Below are 24,076 nucleotides of genomic sequence, written 5' to 3'. Positions count from 1 at the left end.
GATATCAGTCACCTGAGAAAGAGGAACAGCGGTGGGACATTTATCACCTGACCGCTCTTGATATACTGTACTCATCAACCGTAATACCACTATGATAAAATTCGAGAATCTTCATAGCACTGTTTTATCATGCTACATCTTCTGGCATGCATTTGGACAGAATTGCCCGAATGTTCTCCTAAAATCCGTGAAGGCAAAATAGAAAAGGAACAAATATGTCATTGTGAGGATCAAACCGGAAAACGTCAGGTTATCATCCTTTAGCCTTAACCACTACCGCGCTACTACCAAAAGAACAGGAAGAGAGGAAACTCGTAATAAACACAAGCTGAAATGTATTACAGATGCACAACATACTAACTGTCATACTGACATGACATTTGTTTGTAGATGAACAGTAAACACGAATGCCTGCACCGGCACAAAAACGCAGACAATAGCTTTGTTTTTTTCTTACAGCGCATCTTCTTGCTCCTTTAATCTCTTTTTTATTTACTTGACTTGTGCAAAGTCTGAGTTATTATCAGATTTTGACAATCAGTCCTGCGCATCTGAGATACAAAAATAGCAGAACAAAGTATGGCTGTGAGCTGAACGAGCCCAAGTAATTAATTAAAAGAGAAGCTGTCAATACACAGGCAATTACGGTCAACAGCAGTCCATGATCAAAGCTGCTGATGACTACATAGCCTCAAAATACACTCAAAATCATTAACAAATAACTTGTAAACATGTCATCTCTCTCATTTCAAATACACCCGCTCCTTTGATGGGACCGCTGGACTTAATATAAAGACATGCAGGCATTAATCTGAGCACACATTATGTATTCCGTCTTCAAACCCAGTCCATCATGCAGCAGTTGGTGTGTTTTGTTGTTGCTTTACTTGTCAGGATTTGTGAAGATTTAAATGTAGATGCTAGCTTATGAACCCACCTCATTTGTTTGAGTGTTCTGTTTGTTTCTGTCAAATTGTTTTTACACTCATGCTATATAAAACTATAATGTAAATAACTTAAGGCTAATTCAGTGGGGCAGCGTATTTTTATTATTTAAACTGCTTTTACAATTCAAAAAGGAAATACAGAATGCCTTAGTTCGTTACTTGGAGTTTAATGTGATGAGACATCCTAGGACAAACATTGTTTTCCGTGCTTTCTTTTTTTCTAGTCTAAGTGCCAAATATAAACAAGTACACAATACATTTTATGCATAGTACGACTTCTTTATGAATAGAAAAATGGTATTTATAATCAAGGATGCTTTAATTATTAAAAAGTAACAGTACAGGCATAATGTTAGAAATGTTTCAAAGATATAAAGTTTAGAGAGATTAAATAAATGTTTTTTTTCTTTAATCAAAGAATCCTGAATTTTTTTTATCATGGTTTCCACAAAAATATTAAGCACAACACCTGTTTTTAACATTGATAATAATAAATGTTTACTGAGCAAAAAATCTGCATATTATAATGATTTACTCATGTAATGATGGAAATGCACTTTGCCAACATGACGCAAATGACGCGAAATGTGCTACACATTTGCAGCGAACGCGAGATATTCGCCTAAATCTCGTTTTTCGTGCAAGTTCAAAATTCGCCTGATGCGTTCTCGCGCAAGCCAATCAGCACAGAGCTTATTGGCGCATCTGATTTAATCCGGAAATGGAGAAGCGCATTATTGTAGCTGTTTGTGGGCACTCCGAAATCTAAGATACAACTTTTCAGAGTTGTGTGCGCCTCTGTATGGTGCTGTGATCCCGGATCTGTGTTTGGCTTTCTGGAGTTTTTGGGACATCCACAACAGGTACAAAGCAGCGATCGTTTTTATTCTCACCATGGTTATACTCATGGGGATGTTTTTTGCCTCACTCGCACAAATAAAAAAAATAGCGCGAGTGACACGAAAAACATCACACAAGTAATCTAGATCGAGGGACGCAAAGGGCATATACGCTTTGCGTATGGTGAACACACCATTAGTGAGCATAAGAGACTTCTTTCAAAAACATTCAAAGTCTTAACAATCCCAAACTTATGAATTAATTCCTAATACATACTAGGAATTAATTTATAAGTTTGGGGTTGTAAATATATATATATATATATATATATATATATATATATATATATATATATAACCAAAATAGGAAATAAATAAAAGCAAAAAAAAAAAACTATTTTTTATCTTTTGCATTAAGCATTTATAACTGTTTGTGTTTGAGTACTTATGTGTGTGTGTTTGTTTCTGCCCGGGATGATGGGTAGGACTGCTCTCAGGTCCTGCTGTATCCTGGACAGAGACATTCCAGCTCTCCACACATCTGCTTCCCATTACCCCTTGCCTGTAAAGCACAAACTCACACCAGTTCCCACAATTCCCTCAGAATGACTGAAACAATTTATTTAAGGCAAGAGCAGAGATCAACAGCAGAAACAACTTACAATGACATCTCAACACCTTTTGCATCTCAGTTCTGGAGATCCTTTACAGTGACAACATGTTTACCTAGATATATGCTTACTAGTTCAGATCTCCTCCGGGACCTTCGAGACAGACAAGTATGTGAAGAAAAAAAGAAACAACAGATCTCTCTTCATCCAGTACTACTCTTGTTTTGTTTCTGTCTTTTTTTTTTTTTGTAAATGCAGCTGTCATGATTACGAACAGCTTTAAAATACAGTACAATACCTTTCAGGTGGAGTTCACAAAGATATGGCAGTAATTACTGTAGAGTGTGTGTGTGTGTAGTATTTTGAGACTTAAAAGGAGATCTTGTGTGACTGAAAGGTGTCATGAAGGGGTGTAGGAGGTGAGGAGTTGTCAGTCAGCCCCTGAGGAATCGGAAAAGGAGATTGTGGGAAGGAAAGAGAAGCACAGAAAGAGAGAAATGGAGGGAGGGGTTCAAGGAAAGTTAGGAGGTGTGTTTGCTCCGGTGTGTAATGAGAGCTCAGAACCCAGTGCGTGTTCCTCCTACGAATGTTCGCTGAGTCTTTCATCAGAGCGCCATCCATTCACCATCTTTCATAACCTCCTCCACAGTGCTCACACAACACATATAAATCCTAAATACAGAGAGGTGCAAAAGTTGGAAACACTAATGCTTTTCTTTTTGTACAAACATGTACATGTGATCAGTTTGTTCTTATTAATGAATCAAAAACAAAGCTCAAGGGTTCTTTAAATTAGAAACATATAGCTAACAGCTAACTTCAAGACTTCATTCATCATCACTAAAACGATTTGTGCATTCTTTAATTGAAATCTTATAATTTGTATATCTCATGGTTTATGCACTGCCATTCAAAAACTTGAGGTAGATTTCTTTGTTTTTGAAAGAAGACATGTTTTGGTTCACCAAGGCTGCATTTTTTTTATCCAAAATACAGTAAAAACAGCAAATATTGTGAAATAATTTTCTATTTGAATTTAAATTAAAATGTAATTTATTTCTGTGATGCAAAGCCGAATTTTCAAAATCATTAAGCCAGACTTCAGTGTCACATGATCCCTCAGAAATTGTGTGCTTATTTGACACTCAAGAAACTTTTTTTTTTTTTTTTTTTTTTTTTTTGTCAGTGTTGAAAACAGTTTTGCTGCGAAATATTTTTTTAAAAAGTTTTTTTTGTTTGGTGTACGGAAAGTAAAAAAGAACAGCATTTATTTGAAATAAAATCTTTTGTAAATACTGTAAATGTCTTTACTGTAACTTTTGATTAACATAATGCAAACTTTATGAATAAAAGTATTAATTTCTTTGAAAAATCTTAAAAATCTAATTGAATCATTAATGGAACCAGTTTCGTTAAGACAATTCTAAAATGAAATTATTATATTCATTACGATTCCCATAAGAACACATGCACTCAACACACAAACTGATGTACACAATAGTGTTGGCACACTCCAACAATGGTCATCTGAAGAAGGGGTCACTATGTGTCAAGGAGACATGCGTGGCATGGTGCCCCTTATTTATTCTCCCTGTTCGCCATAAAGTCATTACAAAGCATCCCATAATGGCAGCTGTGGGCGTGCATTTTAATGAGCCATTATATGAGAGGTCTGCCTCAAAACTAGCTTGTCTTACAACAGGTCAAAGGTTGTGACCCCTAGCGCGGCATGTGTTTACCAGCAGGCAGCGGTGGGGGCTTTTGAGTGGAGCAGAGATTAACAAGCGCTATCATTGGCTGTGGTTGATTTAAAGCCACACTGTCACAGATCTCCCTCCTCACAGTTATTCCATATGGTGACTTCAGCGTTAAAGGGCAACAGTCAAGACCTGTGTGACATACCACAGAGAAAACACAGAACATACAATTTCATTTATATTTGTTTCCCCTTGGGATTGTTTTATGTAAGATCCAAGTTTAAAGTTATTTTTAGTAAATCGGTATCCTTTTTTATTAATATATTTTAACTAATTTTTAAGCACTTTGTGTTTTCATTTTTAGTGAGATTTTGTCATTTCTTTTCTTTTCTTCTTTCTTTTTTTATTATTGTTCAATTTAAACAAAATAAAAATAAGAAATGTTGCCTTGGCGATTAGCTGAAACAAGTTTTTAAGTATTTAATATTTTGTTTCATTTCAGTTAATGTTTATTATGAACAACTCTTCCTGGTAATTCAGACTTGTGTTTTATTAGGTCAGAAATGCCCAAAAAGTTCTTATTAGAAATTTGAGTTAATGGAGTTAAAAAGAAAGCAGATTAGCACTTTAGCACAATTAAAATTATAAATATTATGGTTTTAAATAAATGAAAATATACACTTTATATTATACCCTTTTTTAACGCTATTTCCTTTCTTAAAATTCATTCTTGGTATTATTGTACATGATTTACATGCATGTTATTCCAAAGAATATTTGCTAAAAAGGACTTTCCATTTTTCCACTGACGTCACTTTGTCCACACGGATTAGTGGATAATATTAGGAAACAGCAAAATAGTATTTTAGGTGTTATTTTAGCAAACACAATCTCAGGTCTGGCTCATTTTTTACGATGCAATCAATTCCCAGCTAAATAAAGTTCTCAATATACATTTTCTATCTCAATGAATATCCGGTTTCACCCAGAAAAACATCAGTTTATGCAAACAAAATGTGTTGGCAGTGCTGTTTCTTTGACTTTAAATCTTTATGTTGACAGCTCAGCCCCTAGGTTTAAGCTTGGCTCCTATAAAAGAGCTGTAGCGGAATCACAGTATCTGATTGGGCTTTTACAGCTCTCCAGCTCTATATATCACCTGCACCCAGCATGCATTGCTCCAGCTTTACTAAGGCTGTTTGCATACAGCAGCACAGATCAATAGCGAGAAATCAAAATCCTTGCTGCTATACATCTCCATAAATGGTTTGTGCATGTTTCTAGAGCTTCCTCACGGCATGTAATGTGGGCTCCGTGTAACTCCTCCTTTTACCGTACAAACAACACACACTTAATCAGAGCAGACGATTTTGCTTCGGTCATGCAGTGTGGTGCATGTGTGTGTGTTTTTACCAGTGCATTGTTGTGCCCACATGATAATTGAATGTGCGCTCAGGCAGCATCCGTGCTAGCGTTCCAGCTCACACTTTAATTAGTTTAGCTTTGTGTCTGCCGGCTCGGCCATCAGTCGCCAATCAATAGCACTCTGGAGAACAGAAGGGCTCTATTGGAAACAGATACATAAGCTTTGTAGATAGCGCTGCTCATGCCCCCGCTCCACATACCTTGGACGGCTTTAAATGTGTCCGTTGTAAGAGTGAACATGCTTAATTGTACAGATAAATGAGGCCTCTGAAGCTGGTTTTATGTGTGTGAGTGTGTTTGCATGAGTAAGAGAGGTGCGCTCGGTTATTGCTGTTCAGTTATTGCTTCGCTCAAAAAAATGAGCGGTAAGCCGCAGCTCTATCGGAATTCAATGGCTGCTTTGTTTAAACCTGTTCATTCTCCATTCTTCATCTTTATGAGTTTTCCCTTCCTCTAATCCCATTCACTTTCACTGTGGCTCACTTTGCCCCTAACTTACTTAAACACAGGCCTAAATATCAACAAATCAGATTTCCAGCAGCGGCATTTAAAGCAAATGTGTTGAAATAAGTCCAGTCCTTTTCGCTGCAAGGAGCCATTCCGGCTGTTATTGAATAAAAACGTATTGTGCGGGCAAAACATTTATGCACTAAAGCATTGAATCGCAGAAACGATTTCAGAGCGCTCTCCCATTCATCATATTTACGCAATTTAATAATTTGAGATTTTTACAGTGTATTATGGGTGCAGTTAAAAGCGAGAGAGGAGGAGGTAATTGTAAAGCCTGTCAGCATTAGTTAAGTGTGTGTAATGGCTGGGTATCACACTCTAAATGGCAGTTGTAATATTTAGATCCTCTGCTCATTACCTCCCGATCTGCCTCCTGTGACCCGCAGCACCAGGCCTGCGCTCTCTCTAATGAGGGATGGAAATTACCGCTTCAAGAAATGAAACACAATTTATTTAGAGGAAGACGCAGCGCACAATGAAATTACCACAAACAACTCTGAAAAATAGGCTCAATAACTCAGGCTTGTGTTTATTACGGTGGAAAAGCACCAAAAAGTTCTTATTAGAAATGGAAGTTAATGGAGATAAAAGGAAAGCGAATTTAAGCGTGTTATCGCATTAGTATGCTTAAAATCCAGTGTGTGTTTGTGCACAATATCTCCTAGCTATTTTATATTAAAACTCTCTCAACAGAGAGTGTGGACGATACGGAGTTGTTAAGTGCTTTCTGTAAGGGGATCTCCATAATAAGTCTGTTTCTTCTTTAACTGCCCTTAAATATGACTTTAAATCAAAATGGTTTATTGTTGACTTTGTTAACTGTTCTTTTCTATTTGTCAGTTTAATCTAAAAGTTGACTAAATCAACTGATCCCACATCTAATTGTTCCACATGGTCAAGTACAACCACAATCCAGGTTAAACTGCTATCTGTGTTTTCCAACTGGTTTGTAGCTGGTCTAAACTGGTCATCTGACCATCTTGTACCAGCAATAAACAATCTACCAGTAGTTATAAGGTGGTCATGCTGTTTTTTGGAACATGGTAGCAGGCCATTCAGTTGATTACCATCATACTCCAGGTAGAAACCAGCTGCTGTGTTCCAAAACAGATCTACTCCAGCAGCCAAACATAAACACACACACACATATACACACTACTCCTAGCACAAGTGCCACTTGAGATTTCTATAGAGGAATCTGACTTCTAACAACAACACTAAAGGTGGGAGGAAGGTATGGGAGTGGAAAGTGGGGAAAAAAGTCCCGAAAAACAAAGGAGAGGGTGTGAGAGTGCTGAAAATCCTGAGTGTTCGCATGGAGAATTCCAGCCGCCGCTCGTTTCAACACAATACCGAAACAGACTATAAAAGATGGAAACGGCGCTTAAGAAAAAATAAGCAGAGGAATAAGGTATTATCTTCTTTTCCCGAAGCGAATATAATAGCAGTGCTCCTGTACCATTGTGTGCATGCTGCGAGGATCTAAGTTAAGCCATGACTCCTCTCCACCCCAGTGCTCTCCACACCCTAATGTTGGAAATAAGCGGAACCTCTGAGATTCATTAGGAAATTGAATGGAATCAAGAGAGTCTGAGGGCTGAAAAACATCCCCTTAATAAGACGGCTGGTAACATAAAAGCAGCTCTCAGCCAAGGTCCTTTATTTTCAAAAACCAGTGGAGCCTTTGAAGAGGGCTTAAGAACAGAGCGAAGGAAGAGATGAAGAGAGCGCAACGGAGGGATATCCTTGGAGAACTATTCCTGTCCCATGAGGGAAGTGATAGAGGCATAGATGTGCGCATGTTTGTAGTGCAGTCTCAGCAAGCTTGTCAGCCCGAGCGTGTTTGTGTGTGTGAACATCTACTGCATCTGCACCTGTCACACTAGATGGCACACGTGTAGCTGTGAGTGCTAAAGGTGAGGAGTGTTCAGTGCTTATATGTGCAGGTACTGTACGTGTGTGTGTGTGTGTGTGTGTGTGTGATTAACCTTGTACTGCCTCTTTTGCCTTGTCTGGCTCATGGCTCAGCTGAAGTCTCTCGTCTCATTCATATTTGATAGACATGCCCAGACCTAATCTGATAAAGTGCACTTCAGCCTTGCTGCCTTCTGATGAACTTCTAAGTGGGAAGTGCAGAAGTGTGTGTGTGTTTGCACGCATGTGTGTTTATGATGAGTGTGTGCGTGTGTGTGTGTGTGAGAGAGGGAGGCCGTGTTTTGGAGGGGGGGATGGGGTAGAGGATGGATTGGGGCTAAATCGATGTTGATTTATAATTTACTATTGCAAGAACCTATCACTGTATGTGAAGCCTGTATCCAGCCTCATCTATATTACATTAGGACAGAAGCTCCCGCTCGGCACTGGACAACAGACCTTTGGGTGTGGAAGAGGGGCTGGTCGATCCACACACACACACACACACACACACACACACACACAGGCTGTAACAGCAAGGTCTTCAGGAAGACACAGATGACAGCACCCCCCCCCCCCCCCAATTTTTAAGCAGAGTGGTTTTTGAATGCACCTTCCTATAAAAGTGTTTGTACTCTGGATAATTGAGCTATTATTGTAGGGCTACAAGATGTAAATTACAGATTTACATCTAAATCTAGGTTTTTCCAATCAAGTCGCACATTTTCTGGATCATTATATTTAAAATGAAGAAAATATTTAGTTACACTATATAGTGTTCTTGTTACAGTATAGCTGTATAATTACTGAGTAATATTAATTAACAGCATGTATTGGAAACAATAGGTTTGGCTTAGGGTTAGTTGCATGTAACTATGCATACTTGTTATAAGTTATTACTATAGTAAAGTGTAACAAGAACAATGTAAAATGTAGCGGACCAAATATTGTAAGCCTCAGGTTGCTGGTTTTTCCTGTTGAACACAAAGAAGTTACTTAGGGTGTATTCACATCAGGGAAGTCCACTATTTTGCTTGCTTTGTTCGGGACCAAATACAATGTTGATTTAAAAAAAAAAGTTTATGCAGTTCGCTTTCACACTACCCATATTGCAAGTGAACCAAAAATTGTAAACAAAACCACACGTTGGCTAAGGACATCCATTCATTGGCAGAAAATGATTAAGCAGGGAAAAGAAAAAAGAAGTTCAAAACAGGCTAATCATGGAGATTTTTCGTAGTGAATTAACTGTGCGGTCGCCCGTAAACACCACCACAACTGAATTGAACCAAACAAGACAGGTGTGAATACACCCTTAGTAAAATGTCAAAGCTGCTCTTTTCTTTACAATAAAATTGTGTAATTTTGTAAAAAGAATTACATATTATCATACCAAGGGGAACCAAGTGAACCAGCACTGCTAAAATAAAATAAAATAAAATCATGCATTGTTTACTGACTTGACTTGGCCTACATTTTGTGTTGTTTGCCTTTAAATATATATTAGCAATACTTTATGCAGCTTGAGACCTTTATTATGCGTAATAATTTACATTTACTAATAATATTCAGCTACACATCTCATCTCACTAACAATTCATAACAAAATGTCAATTAAAGAAGAATCAAAGCATTTTATTTCAGAAATATTTCTCTCTCTTTTCAGTTTTTCATTAAAATGAAAGCACTCCTGTTCTATTGCTGTCATATTTTTGACAGGATGGGCTTGTATATTGGGCATATGAGAAAATGCTGTCGTTTCTCTGCTTTATTAACTATCATAGATTACTCCCCCGACACACAACAAAGACCCATTTCTCTGTCTCTCTCTCTCTCATACTATCTCTTTCTGTGTCTCAGTGTATTGATGAGGGAGGAGGCAGTGGTTGTCAGTACAATGGTGACTGGGTGAACAGCAGGCATATGGAGAGGTCAGGCAGGGCACCACAAGACCCCTCTGTCTACTCTGGCCAACCCGCTACACCCCACTGAAAGAAAATCAATCCCATCATACAACAGACACATATCCCCCTCCCTTTCTCCTCTCTTCCTTGTGTTCTTCACCTCTCTTTTATCCACACACACACACACACACAAAACCTTTATAAGATGTTGTTACTGGGCTGCTCTTTATTAAGTCTACACACTTCACCTTATTTCATGCGTTCCGTTTTAAAAGCTACGTGACTCACATTATGAAGCAAGTGTGTTTCTAAATGCTGCATGCAGGAGTTTTTCTCTTCGATTAAGTCCGACGAATATAAACACCTCCAATGTAGGATTCAAGTACATAGCTGGGAACAAAACTTCTGTTCCTTATGTTCATGTTTTGATGTTCACAGTTTGGATTGAAATAAAATGCATGAAAACTTGGTCTGCGGTGTGACTGTCGGCCCTTGAGGTTATATGTGTTGTCATGGTGACTTGCAGCCAGCCAGAAAAAAAGGGTAATTAGCGTCGGAACAGTTGATTGGTTTGCGGCAGTAATTAACACAGGTGAGGTTAATTAGTTCCCATGAAACCAGTCAGTCTCTACAGCGCACACAGGGGAAAACTAGAGGAAAAAAAACATACACGTTTACACGCCTTTACTTTATTACTTCTGAAAGTTGGGGAGAATTTTAATATGCATGGTAAGGTCCCCTGTGAGAGGACGCAAGGAGAAATTCAGCCTCATTAATGGAAGCGGGACAAACCTGAGCGAGATGCTGTCTCTATCAATAACACACAGCTAATTCCACACATGCACTGTGGCTCTATCTGTCCGAGGCACACATGTGAATATGCAAAGTGCCAAACAAAATGTCATTGTGTTTGTTTGTCTCTCTATATTCATGAATATCTGTCTATCTACATATCCATCCATCCATTCATCCACCATACATATCTATCCAATCATCTATATATATTTATAACGACTATATCAGTCTGTATTTGTATATATAGACTATATCTGTATGTTCCACCTGTAAAGGGTACATTCACACACACTTTTTCAAACACACACCGTAACAGTGCTACATAGTAGGTACTAACAGGCGCAGCAAACCTGGATGAAATTATATGGAAAACATATACAGTTAACTCACATTGTCTCTTTCTAGCTCTTGTCACATTCTTAGTCCAGTCCAGTGTGTGCCATTATAAAGCCATGATGTCAATTCCTTCTGGTGCACAGCAGATCTGAGCGATGGGAACCAGGCGTGAAATGGAAACATATCCAGTCGTTGTCTACCCTTCCTTCCCTTGTTCTTATATATCCTGGAGCAAATAGTGTACAATCAGAATGACACTGGACAAAGCTGAATAGCAAGATGTCTAACATCCTGTGTCCACCTCTCATTTCCTATTGTATACAAACATTTACTAGTTTTAAACACGCATTAGGTAGAATCCAGCCTTATAGGACGGCGTGTTTATTTAAAGAACAGTGGATGAGTGAGAATTGATTTTTTGGACAGACGGTAGCTTGTCATGTTTACATTGTTCATTATGAATAGTACTGCACTTTGCTCCTAATGTTAATTTGTTAGAAGCTGACATTTATGCTGATGTTTTACGTACATTAATAATCCAGAATAGCTGAAAGTCTATACATTCATCCAAGTCTGTCCACCCTTTGACCTTTACACGCTGTTTGGATCGCTGCAATGATTTGGACAGAGTTTAATGTAAACGCACTGACTGTGAGGGAAACAGCGTGGCGTCTGGATATCTCCCTTGAGCTGTGATCTATACTGAAGCGCTGTATCTTTGATCAGCACAACTTCATGAAGTCTTTAGAGGTACACTGTTTTGGCGAGGCTGCTTTTCAGGAAGAGAGCAGGATGAAAGATTGTCTCTCGCTTTTCTCTTCATCTCCAAATGTTTTTATTGGAACGTTCTGACACCCTCTCACCTTCCAGTTTCACAGGCCCATCCATTAAGCATTTCAGTAATGTCTGTCTGCTTAAAACAAAATGTTTAAATTAGTAAATAAACAACGTAAAATCATCCGATGCAGGTCTAAGAGAAGAAAATAAGTGGTTGAGTGTTGTTCCTGATGTATTTTTTCATGTTCAAACATCAGAAAATGGTGAAGATATACAACCAACCTGAAGTAAACATCTTCACACACCAATTATTTCTCTCTGTCTTTGAGGACACTTGAGGAGAAGAGTCATGGAACAGCAAAAGACAAGCCTCTAAGCCTTGTTTACTGTATCTTTAAGCAAAACAGTGGATAAAAAATGCATGTCAAATGTTTATGAATTTTACCTGCATATAACAGTGATTGACTTGGGTGAGTTGTTGCGGGTGAAAGAGCGCTGTGGGCAGAATTATGTGTCCCTCTGCTGTGTAGCCTTCCAAATCCCAGCAACCCCTCCTCAGGCACATGCGTCCTGCCAAAACACCTGCTTCCAGGTGTTCACACTGCTCAGTAATCAGGGTTCAGGCTACAGCCAGAACAATAACAGATGTAGGAACAATAGGACCTGTTAATTCATAATGATGCAAGCTTCCTCCAAAACAAAAACAAGCAGGTATACACTAATTATGATGAATAAAAATGGGAGAAAAACTAATTTGTTAGAGGCTTGAAGGCACCTTCAAAGTGGCCTAAGTTGCAAATATCAGATGAGAATGAAACTTTAGTTTGACGAACATTCACATTGTCAGGGTTATGTGTAGCTTTGTAGGAAAAATACATGCTTTTTGTGTATCTAAAATATGGAATAGATTGGGATGATTGTTCTGGAAGAATTACAAAACAAGAACATTTTAGAATGACAATTTTAACCAGTCATTATTATTGTTCACTGCATCTATTTTACTAGCTCTGCCAAAGCATTTAGTTATATGAGTAGACTATACTCTTGAGAACAAAATATACAAGTTTTTTTTTAAATGTTCTGATGCCAAGGGCTCCCAAATATGACGATCACCTTGTGTGGGACCTAAAATGAAATAATTGTTATTGTACTGAATTTAAATGTTAAAATGTTTTCAAGTACAAAACAAAATGGCAGAATTTCACAATTAGGCCAAATCTTTGATTGTAAAATATGGTTATTTTAATGATGCAACCAAAGATATCTTATATTTCCAACAAAACAAAAGCATGCTGTACTTTGAAGTAAAACACCCTTGTCGTACGGTTACATGAGCCTTATGGCATCTTCTAAAAACCTCTCTTCTCTTGAAAAAAAAACAACAAAAAACAAACAAACTCATTTCTGCCGCATCCAAACAAGAAAGCCGTTATATAACTCCAGGTCTTTAGTGGTGGGCGTCTGGTGGTGGCTGTGTTTAATTGATGTTGAGTGGCTTTTGAAGTTGAAGTATGAAGAGTACTGCTGATCTGAGGAAGTGAACAGAACCTTCTCTGCTTCTCCACGATGCTAATCTTGCCCAGACTGCCGCACCCTGTGCTAACTCGCCAACTGTCGCCAGCTTCTTGCTGCCCAAAAACGAAGATAAGTTTTGTGGTACTACACAAACGCCCTCCCCAATCCCATATTTCTTCGCAATGTGGGGCCTAGAGCTCATGAGATAACTTTAATGTTACCCCTAAACAAGGTCATTGATGAGGTAGCCCTTGCATCCAAGAGAAGCAATTAGCTTAATGCTAATGAAGCAAATAGATATTGAGATCTGGACTGAGAGGGCAACTGGTGGTCCAAACTACAGTAATGAAGGCAAATGGTTGGTCATTTAGTCAGTCAGTCGAGCATGAGGAGCATGTGTAGCTCTACCTAGATACTTATCTACAATCATTGAGCTTGCTGGGAGCAAGGTTACAATGTGGGGTGATGCTAACGCTATGCTCTGTTATATGGCAACTTCAAATGAAACTCCATTCATCTTCACATTTTTTGATTACTAGAACTGCATAGTGTGAAATGAAGGAGTAAATACACTATATTTCGAAAGGGAAAACAAGGCTATATGTTTGTTTTTATTTCTTTTTCAAATGAGACACCATTGAGGTTTAGCAAACAGAGGAATATAAATAGACTCTGTAAGCAGTAGCAGGACTTTGATTCCATACATTCTGATGTGCAGCTTGTTACTGGTTTATGGAGGGGCAGACCTGCGCTTGCAAATAAAAACGGAGTAAGCAGAGGCTGAAGGAATCAGCAACACTGTGGAAATGAGCCCAGACTTCGCATTTTAGCAGCATAAAGAGCTCCATTACCACTGCTGAATGCATAAACAGCGCACCGTCCTCCCAGCACCGCTACTGCAAATACACTTTAGCCTCCAGCGATATTAAACCCACATACATGCATTCAATTAAAACTATTGCTGGGTTAGTTCAGGGATTCCGGTTAGCTAATGATCCCTGTTTTGACTCATGGTGTCATGGTTTACATGCTCTACCTTTCCCTGTCTCTGTGGTACTGATATTTTATAAATCTTAATGGTTTCAAATTAATTTAATGCATAAAATGCATGTCATCTGAATGCTGCATATGAATCAGTTATTCATTAGCAGCTTAATTGCATCTTGAATGTTGCATGCAAAAAACTGCTAAGTTAATAGTAAAGATGAATGCAATCAGTGTAGTACTATTCATTAACAACTGACTAAAATTACAAATTCTTCCTAGTTAATCAAAAACATACATGTACATCACAACCAGTATTGCTGAAGTCCAAATAAAGAATTATGATTGGGGCAAAGTAGAACTATTGCAAGTATACTTAAGGTAAATTTTTAATATATCTTGCAATTAAAGACTTACAATTCTGAACAGTAGTGACACTCTCAACAGTAAACACATTTTAGGCTTAATAATAAGAAATAAGCAAAGTAGTTCTCCAAATAGAGTTTCATTATCATTTTTATATCAGTAAGTCTCATGCAAGTAAAAATGTTAATAGATTTGAACTATACATAGTATAAAATAAATGTGTTTTTTAAAAAAAATAAATATTACTTTTTTTACTATGGCAGTGTAGCCTGATTTACAAACAAATGAACCTTTTGAACTGGTTCTTTTTGGTGAAGCAAAAACAAAAAAGTTAAAAGCCTGAGTAACTTGTTTAAAGCACTGTCCTTGTGAATCAAAATCAGTTCTTACTTTGCCTATCAACTGAATGAAATGGATAGATTGCATGGACTTATGCACACAGTAAAGGTGTGCAGTGGCCCTTGAATGGCCTGTCTAAGTATAGCATGCTGTAAATGAATGATAGACACTGGCGGCTTCGGTAAATGACTTGGTTTGGTGGGGTCAGCTGATCCAGGCTTTGTGTTGCCGTTCACTACTCCCCTATCACTGTAACCCTAATCGCTTAATCTCTGTCTACTCTTGCCGTCAACATATACAAAGAGCCCAGACTCTTTTGTGTGCCAAGCCTTTGTGTGTGTGTGTGTGTGTGTGTCACCAAGTTTGATATCTCTGTGTGATGTATTTCTTCTGTGAGTGTGTTTCAGGAGGGATATATGTAACTTTCTCAAATAGGAGACAGTAACCTCATTAAATAAGCACTGTTGCTGCCCTTCTGCCTCTGTGATGCTTCTCTCTGACCCGAACCACACAGCAACTCTACAACACTCTAAGAAAGCACAAAACTGCTCTAAAGATTGGACATGAGAAAAAGACGACACTATAAAAGAGCGAGAGAAAAGGGCGGCTGGAAGGACGCACTCTGACAGCGTCTGGACTCTGACATTTCTCTGCTTGGATAACCATCGCACCCTCTGTCCCTCCAGCCATGAAGGCAGGGGGGGTAATGTCAGTTGTCAATCAAGTTAGTCCCCATGCAGCTCTGGTTCCTGCGTTGCTGTGCATGGCCTGTCTGAGAGACAGACAAAGAGGCAACCTTTCACCCCTGACACCCCCCTCAGCACCACCTTTTACCCCAGTTGCAGCCTAAGGCTGGGCCAGAGGAGCTGAAGCATCAGTTTGTGGAGGGGAAATAGAGCACAGGTGGTTCACTACATCTCGCGTCCTCTCTAAGATAGGATGGCTTTACTAGTGTGACTTTACTAGAGCTGTTCTGCACTACCCAATTGCCTCTGCAATTTTTTACACAGTCTGTGTTTGTATTGTAGCGCTTGTAGCTTTTCAGTAGAAAAATCTGTTCTGTGGTTATGATACTGTTTGCATGTGCTGTCGGCCTCTTCTTTCACTTTTCATTTAGGGCAGAAACATCAATACGGAAACTCTTGGCATAACATGGTGGTTATTATCTAAATGCAAGAGGGCATTAGAGAGATACAGAGTTAGCTTTAAATATCTGTAACATATAGAAAAAGTTTTTGTGACAAGGTTAAAAATGCTACATGTAGTTGTTTTGCATAACATATTGTTTTTTTATTGTTTAAAAGTGTTTATTGCTGCATCAGTGCTGCAAAAAATGACTTCTTAATGTTTTTTAAATTTATTTTTAAATAATTTGTACTAATAATTATACATTGAAATACCGAAATATTGTTAAAACAAGATTTATGTATTAGAAAATCAATGCAGTGTATGCCTTGTTTTTATAGATTGTACATAAAATATAAGTGTATTTTGTCTTACTGTATATATTTTTTTCTATTTTTATTTAAATAAAAATCTACTAGTGTTTACAACATATATTAAAGATCCATTCTCTTAATATCTAACGAAGTATTGCTTCTCAAGTAAATAATCTTGTTTCAAAGCATTTTAGATATTTTAACTGTAAAATAAGATTAATACTAGCCAAGAAAAGCACTAAGCACTGTTTAAGTCTATGTGAATGGATAGAGATCTCCACAGCCATTACCTGGAGTCACTCATCAGTCCCGTCAAAGTAAGACCTGAGAGAGGAAACCAAGGGCAGGGGTGCTACAGAGCAGATGTGGTGGCTCACTATGACGCCTGCTGCAAAAAGTGCCATTCATTCTGTCTGAAACAGCTTTATCTGCTCCCTTATCAACGCAGAAAATGCTGAGCCTTTATTTGTCATTCGACGTGTTAGCAGAAGGGAACAGGAGGGCCTGGCTTCTCAGAGGGTGAGCGGTTGCAAATCAGCATCCCCCAAAATCCTCACTGCTGGGTGAAGATGTGTCCTATTGAAGTGAGGTTGGGAAGGGCAGACCTTTGGACATGTCAGAGCTGGAGTGACAGATGGAGACAAAGAAAGGAACGAGAATAAAGATAGAGAGATGAGGTGGAGGAAGGTATCCCGCTGTGCCCTTCTGTCCACGCTGCAAACAGCAGGACTTTAATCTGATGGGTTGTGTGTATATCTGGCAGTAAGTATAAGTGTGTGTTACTCTCATTCAGGTCAAAGTGGTGAGGCCCAGAGCGGGTTGGATGTCATGCGGCCCACATGGGTGGTGGGGTCAAGGGGTAGGGCTCCTGCCTGCTGGGGAGCTTTGATGGGTGGCACACTCTCCCGGTGAAGACTCCCAGGCTGGCCGGCTCCGGCGGGGAGGTGCTCTGCTACATTTTGTTTTGACCTCAGGCATGTCGGAGCTGTTTCCAATTATGCCCTTGGAACGGGTGGCGTGTATTTCTACGTGTTATATGGGATCATAATTGACTATAACTGCACCCTCTTAACTTTAACCAGGTGCCCCGGCCAAACTGGAGAAATTAGACTTGCACTATTACAGGCACATTGTGTGTTGAGTAAGTCTTGCCAGGGTTCCACACCGGGATCCGATTTGGCCCTGAAGGAATAGTAGGGAGATTGGCCGTGACTTATTGCCAGATCTTACTGCTATCGGGCTGAGCGAGTGCACATGTGGCCGTGTGTGTTCCAGAGCCGTGTCTGCGGGTTCTGTTGTGCTTTACGAGCTGTGTTAAGTTGTTGTTGTATATTTGTGTTAGTCATGCTCTCCTGAGGCACAGCACTGCATAGCCCAGCGTAGCAGCCGTAACCGCAACCATTTTTCCAAGAGGTCTCGACGGAATCGCTGCCGTACGAAACAGCGAAAGTAACAACATGTGGACATGCACCCACCTGCAACGGGTGCTTCATGAGCAGCCCCCCCAACCTCTCGGATTAAAATAGACCCATTTACTGGCCTGAAAGAAGGGGGAAGAAGCCCAGTATACATCAGAACCCAGAACTTTACACAGGGAGAGGGGCGAGAGTGGGGATTGATGGCTCATTGAAGTGCCACTCACTGAGAGAGAGCAGATATGTCTAGCGTTTCAGAGTTCACCTTGGGCTAAAGCCAAGCTAAGTGCACACTGAGCGAGGGCGGCCCGGGTCAGCTTGCAACCAAAGACAACCATCCTACCTGAGAGGGAGGTTTCCATCACTCGTACAAATCTTACTTAACAGTTACAAAATCTTACCACACGGACAGGAAAACAAAGGAAAATGATGAAAACAATGAGCCCGTCGTGAAACCAGAGAAGAAGCCGATGCATCCGTATATTTAGTTACACAATCAGACTGAATGCATGAGGTGATCGGGACAGAGAGATGCTTTGGCTCTGAGCGTCCTTGTGTGGGATACTGTGTACATGTTTGAGGCCTAACAAAGGCCAGAGAACAGAGAATAAGGGCATTGTGTTGGACCGTGAGTCTGGGTTAAGAGCACCATTGATGACACTATAGAATAAACACGTCTCCTGAACACTGATGAGCTGAGCTATCATTTTCAACAAGCTCATTACTGTCACTTCATTCCATGTCCCACACTCATCTTTGATGCTGACGGAGAAAGGAGGAGCAAGCAAAAAGGAAGAGAGTGAAATGAGAGTGAACAATAAAGTATGGTCAGAGCTACAAGAAAGAAAGAATACAAATCTAATTTTGAGATATAAAATCACGATTATGAGAAATAAAAATTGCAATGTGAAATATAAAGTTTCAATAATACTAATAAACCCACAAGTATGAGACATGAAATCACAATTACCTCAGAGCATTTTTTCTTTGTTTCTCTGAAACAGGCGTCTGTAATAATGGGGACAATCTGTGACTCTTTCAGGGAAGTAAAACAAATGTTTTTGTTGTTGCTCCAAAATGCCAAATGATTCACATTCAATTGTTTGTGTTATTCGGTGATCCAACGCTCGCATAGATCATTTGTTCTAATGCGCTTTTTGGACAATTGACAGGTGGGAGGAGATGTGGCGCTTGATGAGAGGAAGCGCATATGAGTGTGTTTGGGGGGAGGAGTGTGTTTTTAATTACACGATATGTGTTATACGGATGGTTAAAAAGCCAGTTACACAGAAGAGAGCATGTATAACTCTGCCAGCATTGAAATGCATGCTCCGATTCCTCACTAATTAAAGCAGCAACTTCAGAAATGCCATAATAGCATTAATTAGGGGGCTGCTATTTTCAACATAATTTGCTAATTAGTCGGAGACACAGCACTGTGGATGTGACTAATTATTGGTGGGTTGGAGCAATAGACACTTGTGACTTAGGTGAAAATCACATTATTATGGGGTCTCACCATTATGGGTGTGACTCAGGACCCAACAGGGCCTTAATGGCTTGTAGTCTGTTAGTCTCCCCCTTTAAATAAAATGCACTACATCAACACTGGACACAGTTTATTTACTAATACTTGAAGACGCAGCGTTCACACATTCACTAATTAGTATGTTATCGGCTTTACTCTTGACCCCACCGGCCTGTCTGTGATATTGGACTGAGGAGGAAAACACATCTCAGCCCACAGCATGTCACTTCCTGCTGTGTGACCTAATCTCCACACAGACCTTTGAAGCCCATATTCCAAACACAGTCCACGGAGGCCTGCACGCACACAAGTACTAGTGTGTTGTTGTGCGTGTGTGTAATGTATTCACTAAGGTTGTGTTGTGCAGTGCATTTTACAGAAGAAAATCTGTTGAAGATGTGGTTATCTTGTTTTATAGTCTTTAAAAATCCGGTCAAGGCCTCTGAATAATTCATGTCTGAAATCTTTAGGGCTGTTGCAGGAGCTCTAGCCGGTTGTTAGTTTGTTGCTATTGACTGTGTTTAAATGAATTTCCTTTTGATTGCCTGAGGGAAAATCCTTTTAATATTCGCTTCAATTAAGAGCAGTTAAACTCCATCAAACATCATGGAGATACTGTGAAATACTTTTAATCATTAGTACTGTATGTTCATACTCTAGCTGCTTTGCTGCCTACATAATGAGCTTCTTCATGAAGATGCATCCTAAACACCATGGAACGTTGGTGTTTTCAATATTTACATATGAAGTCTTATGTGACAGGACTGTAATAATAGCTAATATTCTGTTATATAATACTGGTCAGATGGTCTTTTTTTACGTATTATTTTTTTCTCTGTCCAGTGAGGATGCAATGCATTTAGCAAATGTGAGGACATTTTCTTTCATTAAATAATTTTAAGTGCTTTCTATTCAATAAATAATTTCACATTATTACAGTTTTGACTGTATTTTTTATCAAATTATAAAATTTATCAAATCTGACCCAAAACTTTTGAATAATATAGTGTACATGCAAACTCGATCATGAAGTGTTCAAATGTAGAAGTTTTCATCCAAATACATAACACAGTGGTCATAGCTCATTTCTGCGGTGACCTGTAACCGTAACTTTCAAGCACAATAATGTATGTTCATTTCTGCATTTAAAGTGTATTTTTAATATACAGTGTGTATGCTTAAATATTTCTTAACATTTTCTGTCTGTGTCTTTTTCTCTAATGCTGCTGCTTCTCTGTGCTATGCTGTCTTCTAACAGGTAAGACAAAAATACCATTAGTTAATTCAACAGCCATAAAATACCATTAGTATCATAGAATATATGGGAATGTGTGTTTAGATGCAGTACTGTGCACTAATTTAGACTGTTAACATATCACACGTTCTCCATCTACCTCATACCTTCACTGATTTTACCCTGTCCAGATATAATTTCATCTCTATTACTTTCCTTTTTCCTTTTCGCGCTCTCTCTCTCATGCACTCTTTTGGAGAGACCTTTACTCATCTTGGCTAATGACTTCCAAATACTTCATCAGCATGTAGCCTTAACCTTGCTGTTGTTTCCCAACACCATAACGGCTCTAATTAACTGCTTCCCCCTTCTGTTTCACCTACCTCAACACACACACATGCACACATACAGAGCCTAAGCCAGTTTCGTTTTGCTGAGTTCTTTGCCCAGTGCTCTGTACAGTTTTAGTGCTACAAAGGGAATATATATATTTTAAGAGCTTTGTGTGGATGGATGATGTTAGAATCTCTGGCTCTCACCCCATTGGCCGTAAGAACAGCATCTCTTGTTTGTTAAAGTGCTTACGGCAGTGTTTAGTCAAGGACTCAACATACTGTACGTACACATACTGAATCTGGAGCAATAAGGAGAGTTGAGTTTGCCTCAGCAGATTCACAATGAGATGGCAGTAACCCTGAACACTAGTCTGGGCATGTGCAGCCTGATTAGAAGGAAAACAGGCCTGTAATATGTGGCATTTATTTACATATTTAACTTTTGATCTTTTACCCGGTACTTGCCTCTAAAGTCAGCTGAGAGAGAAGTGTAAACTGAGTGGAAGAGCGCTGCGCTCAAGTTCAAGGATTCTTTCGCCTCACTTGATAAACATATCTCAAGATTCCGGCTTTAAAATCCAGGAACCCTGCTGGGGCGCAACCTGACCTCATAAGTTTATTAATTACTTTTGTTATTAACTATTCATCATGGTTTCTGATGTCCGTCCCAGTGCTGTGCTGAAACAAGACCTATATTCTTTCCTTTAGCCGCCGTACGAAAATCTAACAGTCCACTGAACTTGATAAGTGTGCCATCATCTCGTTAATCAAATTACTTATGAACCGAAATTGACAGTTTTCATTAATTATAAAGGATTATTCTAATTGCGATTCAAATTTATTCATTTAGAACAGACGGCATTCAGTAATATTTCAGCAAATTTGCATATTAAATGGAGAGGGTGGTTGATTAAGTATGGTAATGTATGCGCGATGCCTTATTTTGTTTCTGGTGGGCCATATGTGGCATGGTGGCTGGGGCAGGTGAAGACTCCAGAACGTGTTTAATTTGTTTGACAAACACGGAAGGGGACACAACACGTCCTCTGGCACCCTGCGCTCCGCTCGCCCCTGTGACCCTCACCTCCCTTTGCACCCACCTTTACCTTTAGCTACTGCTCTGCAGCACAGAGAGCTGCCCTGATACTGCCAAGCTAAACTCGACTTGTACGTGGAATAAACACGTCTAACGTCTAACTTTTTAAAGAGACAGTCCTCCAAAAATGAAAATTCAGTTTACTTACCACATTTGTGATGTTCCAATCCAGCATGATTATTTTTTTATTTTATTTTTTTCTGTGGAACACAAATTGAGATATTTTCCTGATGTTCATGCTGTTCTTTTCCTTTTTCCATCTCCACCATCTATTTTTTTACTAATGAAAGAAAGGAAGTTATACATGTTTGATGGACATTAGAATGAATCAATACTTTTTTCTTTTTTTATTATAATTTTTTCTTTATTTATTTTTTTGAGTGAACTATTCTTTTAAGATTCTGATTGATATTTCTAACAAGATTGTTTCTTAAAAGTGCCATCATGTGATAGCGATGACTGAAATCAACTAAACCGGTCAGACTTTAGTAGTTTATTCTCATTCAGAAACTGGCATGGTGCTTTTGCGACTCTTTGAATTAATTTTATTACTATTTTACACTACAGCTGTGTCCCATTTGTCCTTTGTTCCCATTCTCAAGGTTAAATCAAACCCATTCTTTCTGGAGTTTCTCCACAACAGATTTGTAATATTTTATAATGGATTATGAATACACAGCAAGAGGAGAAGTGGGATTCCTGCTCCAAACTCATGCAAAGGGCATTGTTTTAGTGTAATTTAATACAATAGTTACGGCAAATGAAAAAAGAAGAATAAAATGAGCACATCTATCAACACCGTATGCATTTACACAATGTGCCCTTGCTTACACAGGAACTCTTTATCAAGATAAATATAGCTTGCATACTATACTTTGAATTTAGTTTGCAGATACTTCATTTTAAAGTATTTGTGCATTTATACATCACCTACAAGCAAAGAAAAAGTACCCTGGCGGACTGCCGTCACCTAATATAAATGCATTAGTGCAAATTTTAGTCTACTAGTGCAGTCCTATGGCAATAAAGCATTATTTGATTCCTTAGCAGGGGTCAAGCCCCTCTGACAGGTCAACAGTTAACCCTGTAGCTTTACTTGGGCCCTGGACTGTTGTTCTGGCTGGGCGCCTGGATATCCCTGGGTGCTGGGCCACTTAAAAAGAAATAACCTATCGCAGCTGCTGGAGTATTTAATTAGCAAGGGTGCCGATTTTATGTGTGTGTGTGCCTGTAATGATGCTGAAACGGATCTTGCGCTTAGACGGCTGTGTATTGACAGTCTTCGAGTGGCCTAGTGACAAGGCCATTCTTTATTACTCATGGCCGCAGGAAGAGAGGGGACTTGGGGTGGGCTATTGGGTGGTAATGTGGTTCTGGGGTTTGGCAGCGGGCCAGCGGTGGCACACCCAGTTGGGAGACGCTCGGCGTGATTGACATCACTTTGTCTGTCTCAGATTTATGAGGGCTGCTTTAGAAAGGAAGTGTTTCAATCAGCCGTGCCTGCCGAGCATGTCCATCACCCTGACAGCCATTTATTTACAACATCATAGAATTAAATCCTATGTACTATGTGCTTCACAAAAACACACACATCTTTCTTTCAGCAATACATATCTCATTCATTCTGCCCAACAGTCATATTGTTTTATGTACTTTGGCCATTGCCCTGCTGAAGTCCAGTCATGCCAGGCAAGCCCTTATTTAAGACTGTGCTCTGTGGCTAAGTGGAAGAAACCTTTTAGAAAGTACATAAACACAGACGTGAATACTTAGCCAACGCATTGTTACTGTGGCCGGAAGAAACCTCAGTACTCATGAGGACGATAGATTACCCTCAAATGTCTGAGCCTTTAAACTGGACATGCTGTTTTTAAGTAGCTACTGTAGCTACAGACATGTAGACAGTTTTGATGACTTTAAGTCTATAAACTGTTAGACTGGAATGACAGCAGTTAAACTAAAAACAAATTGATAGACGTGGCTGATTATGCTAATGAGTGTTTGTTTTGGGGACAAGTTTTCTATTCTTGGTGAGCATAAGAGAAGATATGAAAAAATCTTACCAACCCT

The 24,076-nt window shown here is 39.2% G+C and overlaps 1 protein-coding gene across 3 annotated transcripts in view; it reads left to right on the top strand.

Annotated features, from left to right (window-relative positions):
- The window catches only part of ebf1a (EBF transcription factor 1a), a 118,429-nt gene that overhangs the window by 36,925 nt on the left and 57,428 nt on the right, over positions 1-24,076 (top strand). The window lies entirely within an intron of this gene.

Source organism: Carassius auratus, chromosome 14 (assembly GCF_003368295.1).
Source record: "Carassius auratus strain Wakin chromosome 14, ASM336829v1, whole genome shotgun sequence".
Taxonomy (NCBI): domain Eukaryota; kingdom Metazoa; phylum Chordata; class Actinopteri; order Cypriniformes; family Cyprinidae; genus Carassius; species Carassius auratus.
The sequence above is the reverse complement of the archived record's forward strand: the minus strand, read 5'-3'. Positions and strand labels throughout refer to the sequence as shown.